A 16,064-nucleotide genomic window follows, 5' to 3' on the forward strand; every position below is an offset into this window, starting at 1 on the left:
TATGTAGTATTGAATACTACATAACATACTCCAATCAAATGCTATATTAGCTAGTTATACAAAAATTATTTTTATTTATACGAACAACCAAAAAAAATATTAGTTATGTAGGAATCGTTTCTCTTGATCCTTGTAACCAAACACAATATTATTTTATTGGAGATCTTAGTCTGTTCGACCAAGCTTCTAAAATCAGTTTAATTTAAAAAAAAAATCTCAAAAAATGCTTTTGGTGAAAAACAGTTTGGCCAAATTTTTAAAAAGTACTTTTATGTATATTCTCAAAAGTGCTTTTTAAAATAATATTTTTGGGGAAAAGTTACTTTTTTCTGCTTCTTAAAAAGTGATTCTATTTCTACTCAAAAGCATTTTATTTTCTTTCGGAAAGGTTGGCCAAACACCTTAACTTTGAAAAAAAATACTTTTGGCCAAAGAGAAGCTTGGTCAAACAAGCTACTTGTTGGCCCAAGTAAAGGTGAAGTTTTGAAGACTGACAAAGGAACTCAGACATGGACCAGGTCCATCTTATGAAGCACGATCGTGATCAATCCAAACATATGAGATGCATGTGAAAGAGATCAACCTAACTTATCAGAAGTAATATCTCCTGATCATGATCGAAAAAGTTGCATATTAGATAAGGAGAAAGACTCACTACACAAAGAGAATACGGGTTATGAAAAGGATAGAGTTAGAGGATGAGCTTAACTATAACTCTTCCACCATGGAAGAGTAGCATTTGTATCCTAGTCAATCTCTAATTGCTAACTCTTTAAATATCAGTGTTGTTCTTTTTTACAGGTAATGCACATAAGCAGAAGTTAAACGTGAATTGAGAGCAAATAGCAAGGCAATTTTGCAAGCAATTTATGTGTGATTCAAGCATGCAAACCTGAAGCTACTTGAACCATATAAAAGAACCAGTTACAAGTGTCTGTCTTTTTATTCTAGTTCAATTGTAGTAGGTGATTTTACATTATACTATTCACCTTATTTAGAAGGAATTGTATTAGGTACGTAGAGTTTTCAAGTTAGAGTTAACTTGAAGTTGTCGCAACAGTTGAGGTTGTGTGCCACAATAGGATTAGAGTTAATCTTAGATTTACAAAAGAGTTTTTGTAAATACAGTTTTTGGCTCAGTGATTTTAGTGGAGAGTTTAGAAAAATACTACTGGAAGGTAGGTCGTAGTTTTTTCACCTTTTGAGTCAGGTGTTTTCCACGTAAAATCTTTATGTTCTTTATTTTCTGTATTTATTATTCCACAACAGTAGTAGGTGGAACACATAGAAGAACCAAGTCTTTCTATAATCAAGTTAAGCAAAAATTGGGCACCAAAGAAATCATTCTCCCCTCCTTATATGGTATTGAAGTCTAAAATATCAATTGGTATCGGAGTGGGTTATCCTTGAAGAGGCTAACACCTTAGAAACAGATCAAGATGAGTGCACCACCTGGAAACTGGAAAGGATAATCCACTGCTAGACCTCCACTCTTTAATGGCCAGTACTATTCCTGGTGGAAGAATAGAATGAAAGACCACATAATGGGAGAAGACTATGAACTCTGGGACACAGTTACTGATGTTCCGTTGGTTACTACAAAGAACAATGTTGAAGGAGTGGATGTGCCAAAGACAAGAGCTGACTGTACTACTGAAGATTTGAAGAAATGGGAAAAGAATGCTAAGGCCAAGAAATGGCTTGTGTGTGGACTAGGTCCAGACGAGTACATCAGAATTCAAAGTTGTACCATTGCTAAGGAGATCGGGGACACTCTACAAGTGGCCCCTGAAGAAACTCCTCAAGTAAAGAGATCAAGAGGAACACTAACAAATGAACTTAAGTCTCTTGGAAGAATTATCCTTGAAGAAGACAAGGTTGAGAAGATCTTGACAAGGGTCCTGCCAGTAACTTGGAAAAGCAAAATCGCTGTTATTTAGGAATCAAAGAACATTGTTACTCTCAAGTTGGATGAGCTAATTGGAAATTTCACTGCCTATGAACTGAGAAGGCAAACCAAGAAGATGGATGCACCGAAGAAAGAAAGAAGCCTAGCTCTCAGAATAGCTGAAGGTGCTGACTTAGAGAATGATGAAATGGCTATGATCACAAGGGATTTTAAGAAGTACCTAATGAGAGGAAAGGGTTCTTCAAGAAGTGCAACCTTCAACAAACCAAGGGCTCCTGAAAAACAGACCAATGAGGGATGTTACAAATGCGGGAAGACTAACCACATGATCAAGAACTATCCTCAGTGGGAAATTGAATGGAAGAAGGAAAGGGCTGAATGAAGAAACAGGTTCAACCCAAGAAGAACAAAGGATCAACAAAAGCTATAGTTGTTGCTTGGGGAGAAACCTCAAATGAGGATTCAGAAGATGAAACTGGAGATGAATAAGCACTTATGGCAATTGGAGAATCAGACGATGAACATGAGGTAATTGTAATTCATCTCAAAGACAAGATTAAATTTGTCTGAAGAAAAGCTATCGGAATTATTGCTAGATTTCATTGATGAGTCTGAGGCCATAAACAATGACAAGGATCAGTTGTCTAGGGAATGTGTGATCTTGAAAGACAAGTGCAAAAATCTGGAATTTAGGGCTAGTGAAAGTGATAGTAGAAATACTGATTTAAAGAACCAAGTTCTTGAACTCGACACCAGTGTCTTATAACATAGGTCTAAAAACTTAAAATTGAAATTAGGAACAGGTAAGAAGAAAGCTGATCACACACATCTCACCTTAGAAGAAAATTTAGAAAAAATAAAGGATGAGTTGTACAAGAAAGATGAGCAGATAAGAGTCCTAAAAGAAGATCTAGGCAAGGTGAAGCATGAACTAGACAGAACTTGCAAATGGAATAAGTCCTCTGATGCACTATCCTGGCTACAAGAGCACCACATTAGCAACAAGAGAGAACTTTGCTATGGGATCCCAAAAGCAAGTACATCATACTTCCTGAAAACAAAATCTACACACACTGTGGCAAGACTGGTCATTACAAAAATAAATGTATTGCAAAAGAAAAGGCTAGTCAAAAAAACAAAACCTTTGTTCAAGAGAAAAATAGTCTACCTAGATGGGCCAAAAGGAATTTAATTCACCCATTTGCCTATAGAATGGGACCCAAACTAGTTTGGGTTCCTAAGACTAACCCCTGATTTCATTTTGCAGGTCCAAGTGAAAGGAAGTAGCCAAATATGGTACATGGATAGTGGCTGCTCAAAGCATATGACTGGAAGTAAGAACCAGTTTCTTTCACTTGAGGACCTAAAAGGAGGAAATGTCTCCTTTGGGAATGGGAAGAAAGGTGAGATCATTGGGGTTGGAAAGATAGGTAAGACAAACTCACATTTCATTGAGAATGACTACTTAATAGATGGCTTGAAATATAGCCTAATCAGTGTATCACAATTGTGTGACAGAGGTAACCTGGTAGCATTCACCTCTACTAAATATTTTGTGATTAATCTTACCACTGACAAAATGGTTTTGCAGGAAAAAAGAGTTAACAATATTTACATTGTAGATCTATCCACTCTTTCAAAAAATGAACTCACTTGCTTGAGTGTGTTAGACAATGATCCCCTCCTGTGGCACAAAAGATTTGGTCATGCAAGTTTAAATCAACTCAACAAATTAGTCTCCAAGGACCCAGTGATAGGGCTACCTAACATCAAGTTCAAGGAAGACAAAGTTTGTGAGGCTTGTGCAAGGGGGAAGCAGGTAAGATCCTCTTTTAAAAGCAAGAAAGTGGTAAGCACGACCAGGATAATGGAACTGGTTCATATAGATCTTTGTGGTCCAATAAGAACATTGAGCAGAGGTGGTAAGAAATATGTAATGGTACTTGTTGATGATTACTCTAGGTTTACTTAGGTATTATTTTTAACATCTAAGGATGAATCATTTGACATGTTTACTGCCTTTGTTAGAAAAACTCAGAAACAACTAGGTAATCAACTTGCATCAATTAGGTCTGATCATGGAACTAAATTTGAAAATGCTAAGTTTGCTGAATTTTGTGATGAGCATGGTATAGATCATAATTTCTCTGCCCCTAGAACTCCTCAACAAAATGGAGTAGCTGAAAGAAAGAATAGGACTCTTGAATATATGGCTAGGACTATGCTTCTTTTTAGTAAACTACCCCATAACTTCTCGGCAGAGGCTGTAAATACTGCATGTTACGTCATAAATAGGTGCATGACTAGACCTCTTGTAGAGAAGACTCCCTATGAGTTACTTAAAGGGAGAAAACCAAATATATCTCATCTTAGGGCATTTGGATGCAAGTGCTTTGTGTACAATAATGGAAAGGACTCCCTAGGTAAGTTTGATCCCAGAAGTGATGAGGGAGTATTCTTGGGATATTCTTCACATAGCAAAGCTTATAAGGTGTACAACAAAAGAATTTTGTGTGTAGAAGAAAGTGTACATGTAGTTTTTTATGAAACTAACATTCTTTCTGAGAGACAGGAACATGAAGATGAAGCTATTGGGCTGGTAAAAGAGTTGAGTGAAGTCCCAGTTCAAGCTGAAACTGCACCAAAGGAAGGAACATGTGATGGAACGGGTTCTTCCATCCAGGGCAAACTAACAGAGAGAACTAAACAAAGAAGAACTAAAACAAATCCCCTAATGGAACCTGTCCGTGAGCATGTTCCTCAGCAACAGAACATAGGAGAAACATCAAACAAAAACTAGTTGGTTGTGAAACCTTACAAGTATTAAAGTTCTCATCCCATTGAGAACATAATTACTGATCCAACCTCTAGAGCTAAAACTAGATCACAATTAAAGAATATGTGTGCTTTTGATGCCTTTTTATCTCTTACTGAACCTAAAAATGTTGTTGAGGCTTTTTAGGATGCAGATTGGGTAAATTCAATGCAAGATGAACTGAATCTGTTTGAAAGAAGTCAAGTTTGGCATCTGGTTCCAAGACCCAAGGACAGATCAGTAATTGGCACTAAATAGGTCTTCAAAAACAAGTTTGATGAAGATGGAACTGTTACAAAAAACAAGGCAAGGTTAGTGGTTCAAGGTTACAGCCAGGAAAAAGGTATAAACTATGATGAGACCTTTTCTCCAGTTGAAAGATTGGAAGTAATAATACTCCTCATAGCCTTTGCAACACACATGGAATTTACTCTTCATTAGATGGATGTCAAAAGTGCCTTCCTAAATGGCTACCTAAAGGAAGAAGTGTTTGTCAAACAACCTCCAGGGTTTGAGAGCAAGGAGTGTCCGGAACATGTGTATAAATTAGATAAGGCTCTCTATGAACTCAAGCAGGCTCCTAGAGCATGGTATGAACGATTGTCCAAATTCCTACTTGAACATGGCTACAAGAGAGGTAAAATTGACAATACTCTATTCATGAGGGAAAAAAGTAAGGATCTTCTTGTAGTACAAATATATGTTGATGACATAATTTTTGTCAACCACTGACAAACTTAGTAAGGAATTTGCCAAATTAATGGGGAGTCAGTTTGAAATGAGTATGATGGATGAACTTAACTTTTTCTTAGGCTTACAGATCAAACAAAACCCAAATGGAACTATGATCCATCAGCAGAAATATGCAAAAGAGTTGATTAAGAAGTTTAAAATGGATGAATCAAAGGAAATAGATACACTCATTGCAACAACTACTAAATTAGACATAGATGAACCTGGTTCATCTGTTGATCAGAAGTTTTATAGGGGTATGATTGGCTCACTTTTGTATTTTACTACTAGCAGACCTGACATAGTTTTCAGTGTAGGGCTTTGTGCTCGTTTTTAGGCAAATCCTAAGGAATCTCACTTGACTACTGTCAAAATGATACTAAGATATTTGAAAGGTACTACTGATCTTTGCCTTTGGTACCCTAAAAGTAGTAACTTTAATCTAGTAGGATATGTTGATGCCGACTATGCAGGTTTCCTGGTGGATAGGAAGAGCAACTCAGGTATGACACACTTCCTTGGGTCATGTCTGGTATCATGGGCCACTAAAAAGAAGAATTCAATAGCCTTATCCACTGTTGAGGCTGAGTATGTTTGCTACTTCTTGTTGTGCTCAACTGCTGTGGATCAAACATCAACTGATGGATTTTGGCATTGAAGTTGGTTGCATCCCTATTTTTTGTGATAACACTAGTGCTATTAGTATGACCAAGAACCCAGTTCATCATAAGAAGACTAAGCACATAGATGTTAGGCATCACTTCTTAAGGGACAACTATGAGAAAGGATTGATTATCATAGAATTTTGTGCTACTGATAAACAAATTGCTGACATCTTTACTAAAGCACTAAGTAGAGAAAGCTTTAAAAGGAACAGGTTAGAATTAGGGATGATTAAGATCACATAATTGGACCAACTCAGAATGCACAATGAAAAAAAATTGAAAAAAATGAAATGAAAAAAAAATGGCTAGGAAATCTGAAACTTATGTAAATATATAGATTAATTTTTACTCGGTTTCATATTGTAAATAGTATACTCTTGTGACATGTGTTGATATGACTCACTAATCTCTAACAAAATTTTCTCTATTTTGGTAAATTGAGGCATAATCAAGAGAATTCTAAAAGAAGAACCTGGTTCATCAGTATTGGTCATCTAAAAAATGAGGTATGTTTTCTATACTCCGCATAATTAGAAAATTAAATATTTAAATCATGAGCAGAGTCCTACCTATGTTCAAAAAGATAAGAATATCCTATCTGTTTATTTTTGAACCAGTTCCATTTCTACTAAGAGTTCTCACCACATATAATGCCTAAAATCTAGGGAAGCTTAACTGTTCATTCAACCTGAAATTTCAGGTTGATTAGACCTCTAATTGACTGCTAAAAGCTACCGTTAGTCATTAAATATGTCTCTATATTTAAATATCCATCATCACCCTCTGCCACCCTCACTATTCCAAACCGTCAAAAACTATTTCACTCTCAATTGTTTTCCCTTCCAAAGCCTAACTCACAAACTCTCTCAAGATACCAGTTACCATGTCGAACCTTCAAGATAACCCAGGGACTCCTCTACCACAATCTCCTTCTGGTTCATCCACACTTTCTCCACCTAGTACAAACCCCCAGCCTAATAAAAGACGTGTCAAAATGCTAGCTCGAAAAACTGTAGCCTCAGGAGCACTGTCAAAGAGATTAAACGCACAATTAAAGGCTGCTCAAGCCCAAGATTTTGAGAACTCGGATGATTCGTTCAAATCTGCGAGTGAGTGGGAAGGACCTGGGTCTTTTGACTCTAAGAAGGCTCAAAACCTCCTTCTAAGGTAAGTTCTGCTTTGGCTGAAAATTTAAAAAATAGGTTTGTTTTGGTTGGGTCTATTAGGAATGTGGAATTGCCTGAATTAGGAAGAAGAAGAGGTAAAAAGAAAGTTGAAAGAGAAAATGAGAGAGAGGGTGCAAGCTGTGATGTGGGGGGAATAGGGGTAGAAGTAGTTGATTCGTTACCCCCTTCTGAGACGAATATTCCAGCAATTTGTGGGGCTGAAGTTGAAATTGTAGGAGAAAGTGGCAAGAAAACAGGGGGAAGTAGATCAGGGGAGGCTGTTGAGGGTTTGGTTAATTTAAGTTCTCAAGTGAATGAACCCAGTTCATCCATTGAAGAAACCCTAGCGGACCTTCTGAAGAAAGTAGGTAGCAGTTATAATCCCAAGAAAAAGAGAACACCCACACCTAAGATTCCTAGTACTGCAAAGCCTTCCAAAAAAAGAAAGGCTTCTTCTCCAACCACTGGTAAAATTCCCTTGCCAAAGGGAAGAGCCACAAGAAGTAGGGTAAAACGGAGTGAGAGTAAACTACAAAAGGCTTTGGCTGAAAGCAAGAAGAAGAGGATGGATAAAGGTGTAAGGTTGCAGAGTCCTCTGAAGTTGTTGATGTTGAGGAGATGGAACAAGTCCCTCAGGAGGAACAAACAACAATGGAGGTTCAGACTCCCAAGCCCAAAAAGACCAAGACTCCTTCCAAGAAGTCTTCCTCTATGGCTGAGACTGCTGAACCCACATTGGCCAAGAGGACAAGGTCTGCAATGAAAAACAAAAAAGATAGAATTATTGAGGAGGAGGAATGGAGTGGTGAAGAAGAAAGTGAGTCTGATGGTGAACAAGACAAGCTGACCAAGTTTGGCAAGAGAAAAATTTTGAAGGGTAGATTGCTGAAAGACCTGGTGGAACCAGGAATGGTTAGATTGGTGGATGCCTTAGCTGCGCAGGGCTGGAAGGACATGGTCCTTCAGATGGATGGAAGGCTAACCAGGAATGAGATCATTGAATTCATGGCAAATGCAGAGGTTAAGGATGGCAGAGTTAGCAGCCTGGTAAAAGGAATTCAAGTGAACTTTGACGCAAAGAAGCTAGGAGAGATCCTTGACATACCCTCTGAATGGTATGATGACTACACAAGGCAAAGGTGGCCATATGTGGACTCCCTTCCTACTGCCATTGAAATTACCAGGAGATTCTGTGATGCTACAGAAGTTAATAAGGCTAGGGCTATACAGAAGAGTGAAATGAGGCCACAACACAAAGTCTTGTTTGAATTTGTCAACAAGTGTTTGCTGCCTCGACAGGAAAGGAGACACACTGCTAATTACATGGACTTGGTGCTAATGGAGTGTCTTGAAAGTACAAGGGAGATCAACTGGCATGCGTTTATTATCAAGCTGCTGGACAGGGTTATCAATGGCTCCAAGGCCCATGCCACTCCCTATGGGTTCATTTTGACTACTGTTCTTGATCGCTGCTAGGTGCCACTGAAGAAGTGGGAAATAGCCTCAAGCAAAGATCACTTTAGAATCAACACCTTGATTGCATGTGATTATAAGATCACTGTCATTCCCAATGAACCTGCTTCATCTAAGAAGACACCTATAAATAGCAAAGTCAGAGCCCTAGTCTAGGAGAGTGGAGCAAAGGATGTTGAGATAGCTAGGCTGAAGGCTCGTTTATCGAGATTGAATTTGAGAGGAATGCTCTCAGAACTGAGCTCACCAAGGAAAAGGAGAAGAATGATGGGATTCTTCAGAATATGTTGAACCTTCTCCAAGCCCAAAACCAACCATCTAGCTCCCCCAAGCCTTAGGATTTCTAGCTTTCCTCTCCTGAACATGTCTAGTACCTCCAGTGACCGAGATTAGGGATTTCTCTTTCTTTTTGCTCATGTTTTGAATATTTTTGCTTTCTAGTTGTGGATTGTGGTAGCAACATATCTTCTAGCAATGATATCTACTATTTTTGCTCTTGTTGACTGTTAATATTTCCTTGATAGTTTAAATATGTTTGCCTTATTACTGATGATTGATTCATGATTGCATTTGCAGTTGCCCCAGTGGCCAAGAGTAATTATTAAATTCTGGGACTCACACTTTGTTTTTGCAACTTTTCGATGATGCCAAAAGGGGGAAGAGATATTGTGCTTTTACATATTCTGAATAAGTGATGTTTATAACCTAATTAACATGGTCCTTGATGATAAATGAACTTTTCTAAACTTTGTATTGATGAATAAGTTGAGTTCTGACTGGGCTTAAGTGAGTGAAAAGCACAAAGTTTGTCATCATCAAAAGGGGGAATTTGTTGGCCCAAGTAAAGGTGAAGTTTTGAAGACTGACAAAGAAACTCAGACATGGACCAGGTCCATCTTGTGAAGCACAGTCAAACATGTGAGATGCACGTGAAGGAGATAAACCTAACTTATCAGAAGTAATATCTCCTGATCATGATGGAAAAAGTTGCATATTGGATAAGGAGAAAGACTCATTACACAAAGCGAATACGGGTTATGAAAAGGATAAAGTTAGAGGATAAGCTCAACTAGAACTCTTCCACCATTGAAGAGTAGCATTTGTATCCTAGTCAATCTCTAATTGATAATTCCTTAAATATCAGTGTTGTTCTCTTTTACAGGTAATTCACATAAGCAGAAGTTAAACGTGAATTGAGAGAAAAATAACAAGGCAATTTCGCAAGCAATTTATGTGTGATTGAAGCGTGCAAACTTGAAGCTATTTGAACCATATAAAAGAACCAGTTCCAAGTGTCTGTTTTTTATTCTAGTTCAATTGTAGTAGGTGACTTTATATTATACCGTTCAGCTTATTTAGAAGCAATTGTATTAGGTACGTAGAGTTTTCAAGTTAGAGTTAACTTGAAGTTGTCGTAATAGTTAAGGTTGTGTGCCACAACGGGATTAAAGTTAATCCTACGTTTACAAAAGAGTTTTTGTAAATGCAGTTTTTGGCTCATTGATTTTAGTGGAGAGTTTGGGAAAATCCTACTTGAAGGTAGGTCGTGGTTTTTTCACCTTTTGAGCCAGGTGTTTTCCACGTAAACCTCTGTGTTCTTTATTTTCTGTATTTATTATTCCGCAACAGTAGTAGTTGGAATAGAATAACCAGGTCCTTCTATAATCAAGTTAAGCGAAAATTGGGTACCACATAAATCACCTCCCCTCTCTTGTATGGTATTGAAGTCTAAAACATCACTACTATATTTGGATTACTTTTCCTAATCCCTCAAACCAATTATTAAATGAGTTAAACAAGGATGAGATAGACCTAAATCATCTGGAGGAGAATAGTGTGAAAACACCTACTATAATTTCTTGGAATTTTTGTGGACTTAGCAAATAATAGTAGTGACAAACTAAAGATGGATTTTTTAAGTATTCATGTATATGCATTTCTAACTAATTTTGTTTCATATATTTTTGTTTAAAAATTGTTTCTCCTTTTGAATCTAGGTTGAGTTGGGCTTTGTCAAGGAAACAATTGTTTTCACCATTAACAAGGATAACTCTCTCAAAGGTATATATGCTTCCTCCTTCTCTATCTATGTACAATTAAGCACACATGTTTGATAAGGGAAGAGAACACAAACTTGAATTGGATCAACATAAGTTAAAGAAACTATATCTGGAGATACAATATATGGATAAATTATTAGTTGAAATTATGTAAACAATGTGTTTGAGATAATGACTGAATGAGTGAAAAGTGATTAAATTTCTTTAACAAATGTCCTCTTTTATGACTGGGCAAGCATTAATGCACCTTGACTATTCCATCGGGTTTCTGCTATCTTTTACCAGCACATGTATCAAAACTCTGACCTCCAAGGCATAAGCAGATGAGCAGAAATCAACTAGTGTCTTTTCTCAGAAAGGGTAAATTAGCATTAGATAAATACGTTGGTGTACAGTTCAATGTAAAATCCAAGTTCCTTATTGATGGGCGATGCAAGTTGGCAGACGTATGTATGCAATTAGATTCTAATGACCCTCTCATTAGCATTACAGAGGTGATATATATAGCAAAGACAAACACTACAGAGTGGCTTTTGCAATTGATCTTGGAGAGTGTACAAGTATATGTTGTAGTATGAAATAATGGTGCATTGCGTATGGATACAGAAATGTGATGACTAGAGATGGTATCTTTGCCTCTTGCTTAAGTAAATGGCTTAATTCAATTGAATTTGGGATTTAAACCAAACTTTAGACTAGATCTAATAGAAATTAAGTGTCTACTCTAACAGCTTTGCACAAATACATGCACATTTCAATGAGCTATTAGATCAGTTTCAAACCCTTTTCAATATTTTCATTGCTTGTGGTGCTTTCCTCTGGTCTGCTTCTACTTTCGTCGTTGCCGTCACCAGGTCTGTTTCTTGCTGTTTCTCTAGTTGTTGTCAGTATTTGCTATTGCTTCATTAACCTTTTGGAAAGATTCTTATGCCTTTATAATTAAGTTATGAGATGAGTGAAGCTAACTTAAACCAAGAGAAATAAACTAACTACAAGAAAATATCACAGTAAAGAAGCAAAACTTCCCAAGCATAACTTCAAGAGAATTCAATTAAAGAGATATACCAATGTATACGGAAAAAACGAAACCCTCCCTGGAAGAGACGATCAGTTCAAGTACGAACAGAATTGAACTAGAATATGGGAAATTGCCTATACTATATTTTCTTTGGATATGAAAAGTTGGGAAGGTTCTTATTTTGCAGCAGTTCGTTTCTTTGACAGATACTAATGGGAGGATATAACTTGCTAATTTTGCGATAGTTCAGAGATTCTTTTTTCGGCTCAATATGGTAGTATAAGAATTTAGTTTATGTTTGGAATATAGTCAAAAGGATGTTTTTGCCATTTACTCGTTAAGTGATCACGGAGTGCGTTTCCTCAATGTGGTAAAACAAGGTTATAGTTCAAGATGTTTTGAGGCCTTCAGAAAAAAGGGAAGAGTTCTTCTCTTCTTTTTTTCTCTTCAATTATTTAGTTTCTCCAAGGGCTTCAATTATTTAGTTCTTATTAATAACCAAAATGAGGGGAGCCTTGGCGTAATTGGTAAAATTGCTGCCATGTGACCGGGAGGTGACAGGTTGGGCTTGTGGAAACAGTCTCTTGCAGAAACGCAGGATAACGCCGCGTACAATAGACCCTTGTAGTCCGACCCTTCCCCAAACCCCGCACATAATGAGAGCTTAGTGCAGCGGGCTGCCTTTCTTTTATTAATAACCAAAATATGAATACACGGGGGAGGCAAACTTTTTACCCCCCTCAAGTACTATATTAAAATTGAACAACCTCAGTCTCTTGTGTCTTGGAACGTCATCGGTGAGTTGTGATCCTAAAATAAGTAGAACTCCTTTGTCGAAATGTTACATTATGATTTAAATACATTATACTAGGGGTGTGCATTGGATTTATCGATTCGATTTTGAACCTTATCGATAATTACTTATCGATTATCAATTTGTACATATGCTTATCGTTATCGTTTCAATAAGGTTTCAATTTTTTCGATTTCGATTTATCGATTTTTGGGGCTTATCGATTCGGTTATCGATTACACCAATAAGAAAATTTACGGGATTCCACGGAAAGTATATCGCTACAAACACACCTAACTAATATGGACAAAAGGAAGCTAAAATAATAAGAGCATCGTTTATAACATAAAAATTGCGTCAACAAGCACATGCAACGAAACTAAAGTAAGGGATCAAATGTATGTCACCAACACTCCAACGGTATAAACAAACAAAAATCAAAATACATCATCACGGCTAATTCTGTTTTCCATTAATTTGAACTTCATTTACTTGAGCTTTAAATAATATCATTCCTTAAATGTGGTAGAGGAAATAATAGGGTTAGGGACTTAGGGTAAAGGAAAAGGTATTATAGAATAAGGGTAAAAAAAATTAAAAAAATTAAAAAAAAAATAAAAAAAAATAAAAAATAAAAAATAAAAAATAAAATATTTAAAAAAATTACTGTAGCTTATCGGTTTATCGATAAAACGATAATCGAAGAGGACAAAATCGAAATCGAAATCGAAATCGATAAATCGATAAGGAAAATTTTGAAATCGAAATCGATAAATCGATAAATCGATAAACCGATAACAAATAATCGATTCGATTTATCGATAAACCGATTCGAATGCACACCCCTACATTATACAACATAACAAAAAGGAAGAGGTTAATTTGTATCTAAATCATAATGTAAAACTTGAACAAAAAAGTTACTTATTTTTCGGGTCATAGCTCACTAATGTTCCATGACATAAGGACTAAGATTGGTCAATTTTAATACAGTATTTGAGGAGGTAAAATGTTTACCTCCTTCGTGTATTAATATCTTGGTTATTAATATGAAGACGGAGGTTTGTCTAGTCTCCTAGCACTCGGAGAAAAATATAGAATTTAAAAAACAAAAAGAGGAAATCTTCCCTTTTTTCTGAAGGATTCAAATTGTCTAGAGTCCTGAGCTTGGAGAAGCAAACTGAAGAAGCTCTTCATTACTTTCAAATACAGACATCTCTCCTTCTTCCAAGTTTACGATTACGTCAACTCCATCCCCATTTTGGTTATCCAGAAGGAGAAACATATTGACTGGAAAAGTAGCAAGATCCACTCTTTTTGGCCTCCCCCATCCAAAATTTATGTCATCGAACGGGAATTTCCTTAAACTAGAAAACCTATATATAGAAAAATCATTGCTTGAGGTTCGGTCGTTTATCTGTGTAGCTAGTTCAGATACCCTTGAACATAGTAACTCTTCTGATTTAATATCTTTGAGCATAACGCGGACCTTCTCTTTTCCTTCTCTAAGCTCACCAATTAGTCTTTGCAGTTTCACCAATTTGCATAGGAATGCAGTGACAGCTTCCACAGTTGTAGGAGGAATTTTGCGGACCTTCTCTTCTGATGCATTTTGTTTTCGACTAGGATCAGCCACTTGTGGTGGTGCAGAATAGTTAGCCGGTTGAAAGACTGATGCTCCGTTAAAAAGGGGAGATGGTTTTGCTTCTGAATCACGTGCGACGAGGGCCCAGTCAGTTAGGAAATTAGTCATACTATAACCATCAGCAACCTTGTGGGAAATACATGCACTGAGTACTATGCCACCACATTCAAAATGATTGAGTTGAGCTACGATTATACTGTCCGTAGATGTGCTCCAAGGATCTTTAGGGAATATTAACTTATCGATATCAGTACGAGGGTGATTGAAAATACTTGACATTGGACAATCAATTCAGACTTGAGAGAGATCGACTCCCATGTCATTACATTCAATTACATTCAACAAAGGAATTGTCGCGTACACGTCCAGCAAATGGATAATATGCGGTTAAAACTTTGGAAAGAGATTCTCAAGAATTTGGGAGACCTTTGACGGTTCAAGAGAGCTTGCAGTGTCTTGTTTTGGGTAGAAGAAAGAAAACGGCATATAGGTGTGAGTCCCCATTTGGTCCATAAGAGAGCTTGTGAATTCTTTGTGAAAATGGAGTTGGAGATGAGGGCTTAACTATCTTTTGAGAAAGTGAAACAAGTCTTGAAATAGCCATCTTAGTTGAATTACAAATGGTCACTTTAACTGCAGGTCACTCCTTTGGTGTTTACCCTACCTTAGAAAGATAGAGATGTTGTTTACGATAGACCCTATGCTCAAGGAATAGAGGGTGTTTGGTTATGTTATAAACATAATTAATGATGTGGCCAAAGCTATTGCTATCCAGAAATTTGAATGATTATTGACATGGAATTGGAATAAAAGAAAAATATTTGGATACTGGTGAGGAATTTTCTCACTTTATGCCAGTTTCTAATTTATTATGCATAATTTTGTGACTATTCTCCAACTTTACTCTAGTAGCCAGGGGCGGATCCACCTTGCAACCTACGGGTTCACGTGAACCCAATAGTTTTTGTTCAAACTGTTTAAATATGTTCGAAAAAGTCACTAAATATTACTCGAGATTGTTCCAGGAACCCATAAACATTAAATCTTGAATCTGCCTCTTAGTAGCCCCTTTAACTCATATTGTAAAGTACATATACATAATCTCTACTTCCTGCCCATGCCTACCTATAGGATTGTTTGGTTCACGTACTAGTTACGATTTTAAAGTAGAGAGAGTTCTGCTTATATAGTCACTCAACTATTTAAAATTGTGTAATAAAGTTATTTTTCTTTATTTTATAACAAAAAAGTCACTCAATTATTGCAAATGACGTAACAAAGTGATTTTTCTTTAATTTTATAACAGATAAGTCACTTTATTATTGCTATATCGAGCAAATATACTCTTGGCCGGTAACAATTATATTTTCGGTAACGCAATATTTGAAGCTAAAAAATAAAAAAATAAAAAATAAAAATGAACCCCAAAAAGCTTTTTAGAATTTCAAGCTACCTTGTGTGTTTGAAAAGTATAGTTAGAGAGAGAGATTCTAACGGCTCAATTCAATACCTATGGTATGGGTTCGGCAAATGAAGTCAAAATAGAATCACTAGCCTTTAATTTTCATCCATCTTTTGGCTTCCTATTTATTATTGTTATAATTATTTATTTTTAATTTGGGCTTACGAAATAAAAAGAATTTCTTAAGCTACTATTTCCCTAATTACATACCAAACTATGAGTAAAAACGTAGAAAGAAAATATAAATGCAAATTAATGAATGATCAGGATTGGAGTTGTAGTTTAATTACAACTTCAGTATTTGAAAATTCTGAACTGCACTATTC

General features: G+C 36.5%; 1 pseudogene; it reads right to left on the bottom strand.

The window, feature by feature from the left end:
- Positions 1-13,530: 13,530 nt before the first annotated feature.
- LOC107762341 (acylsugar acyltransferase 3-like) lies at positions 13,531-15,024 on the bottom strand (annotated as a pseudogene).
- Positions 15,025-16,064: the final 1,040 nt, after the last annotated feature.

This window comes from Nicotiana tabacum, chromosome 8 (genome assembly GCF_000715075.1).
Source record: "Nicotiana tabacum cultivar K326 chromosome 8, ASM71507v2, whole genome shotgun sequence".
NCBI classification, from domain to species: Eukaryota; Viridiplantae; Streptophyta; class Magnoliopsida; order Solanales; family Solanaceae; genus Nicotiana; species Nicotiana tabacum.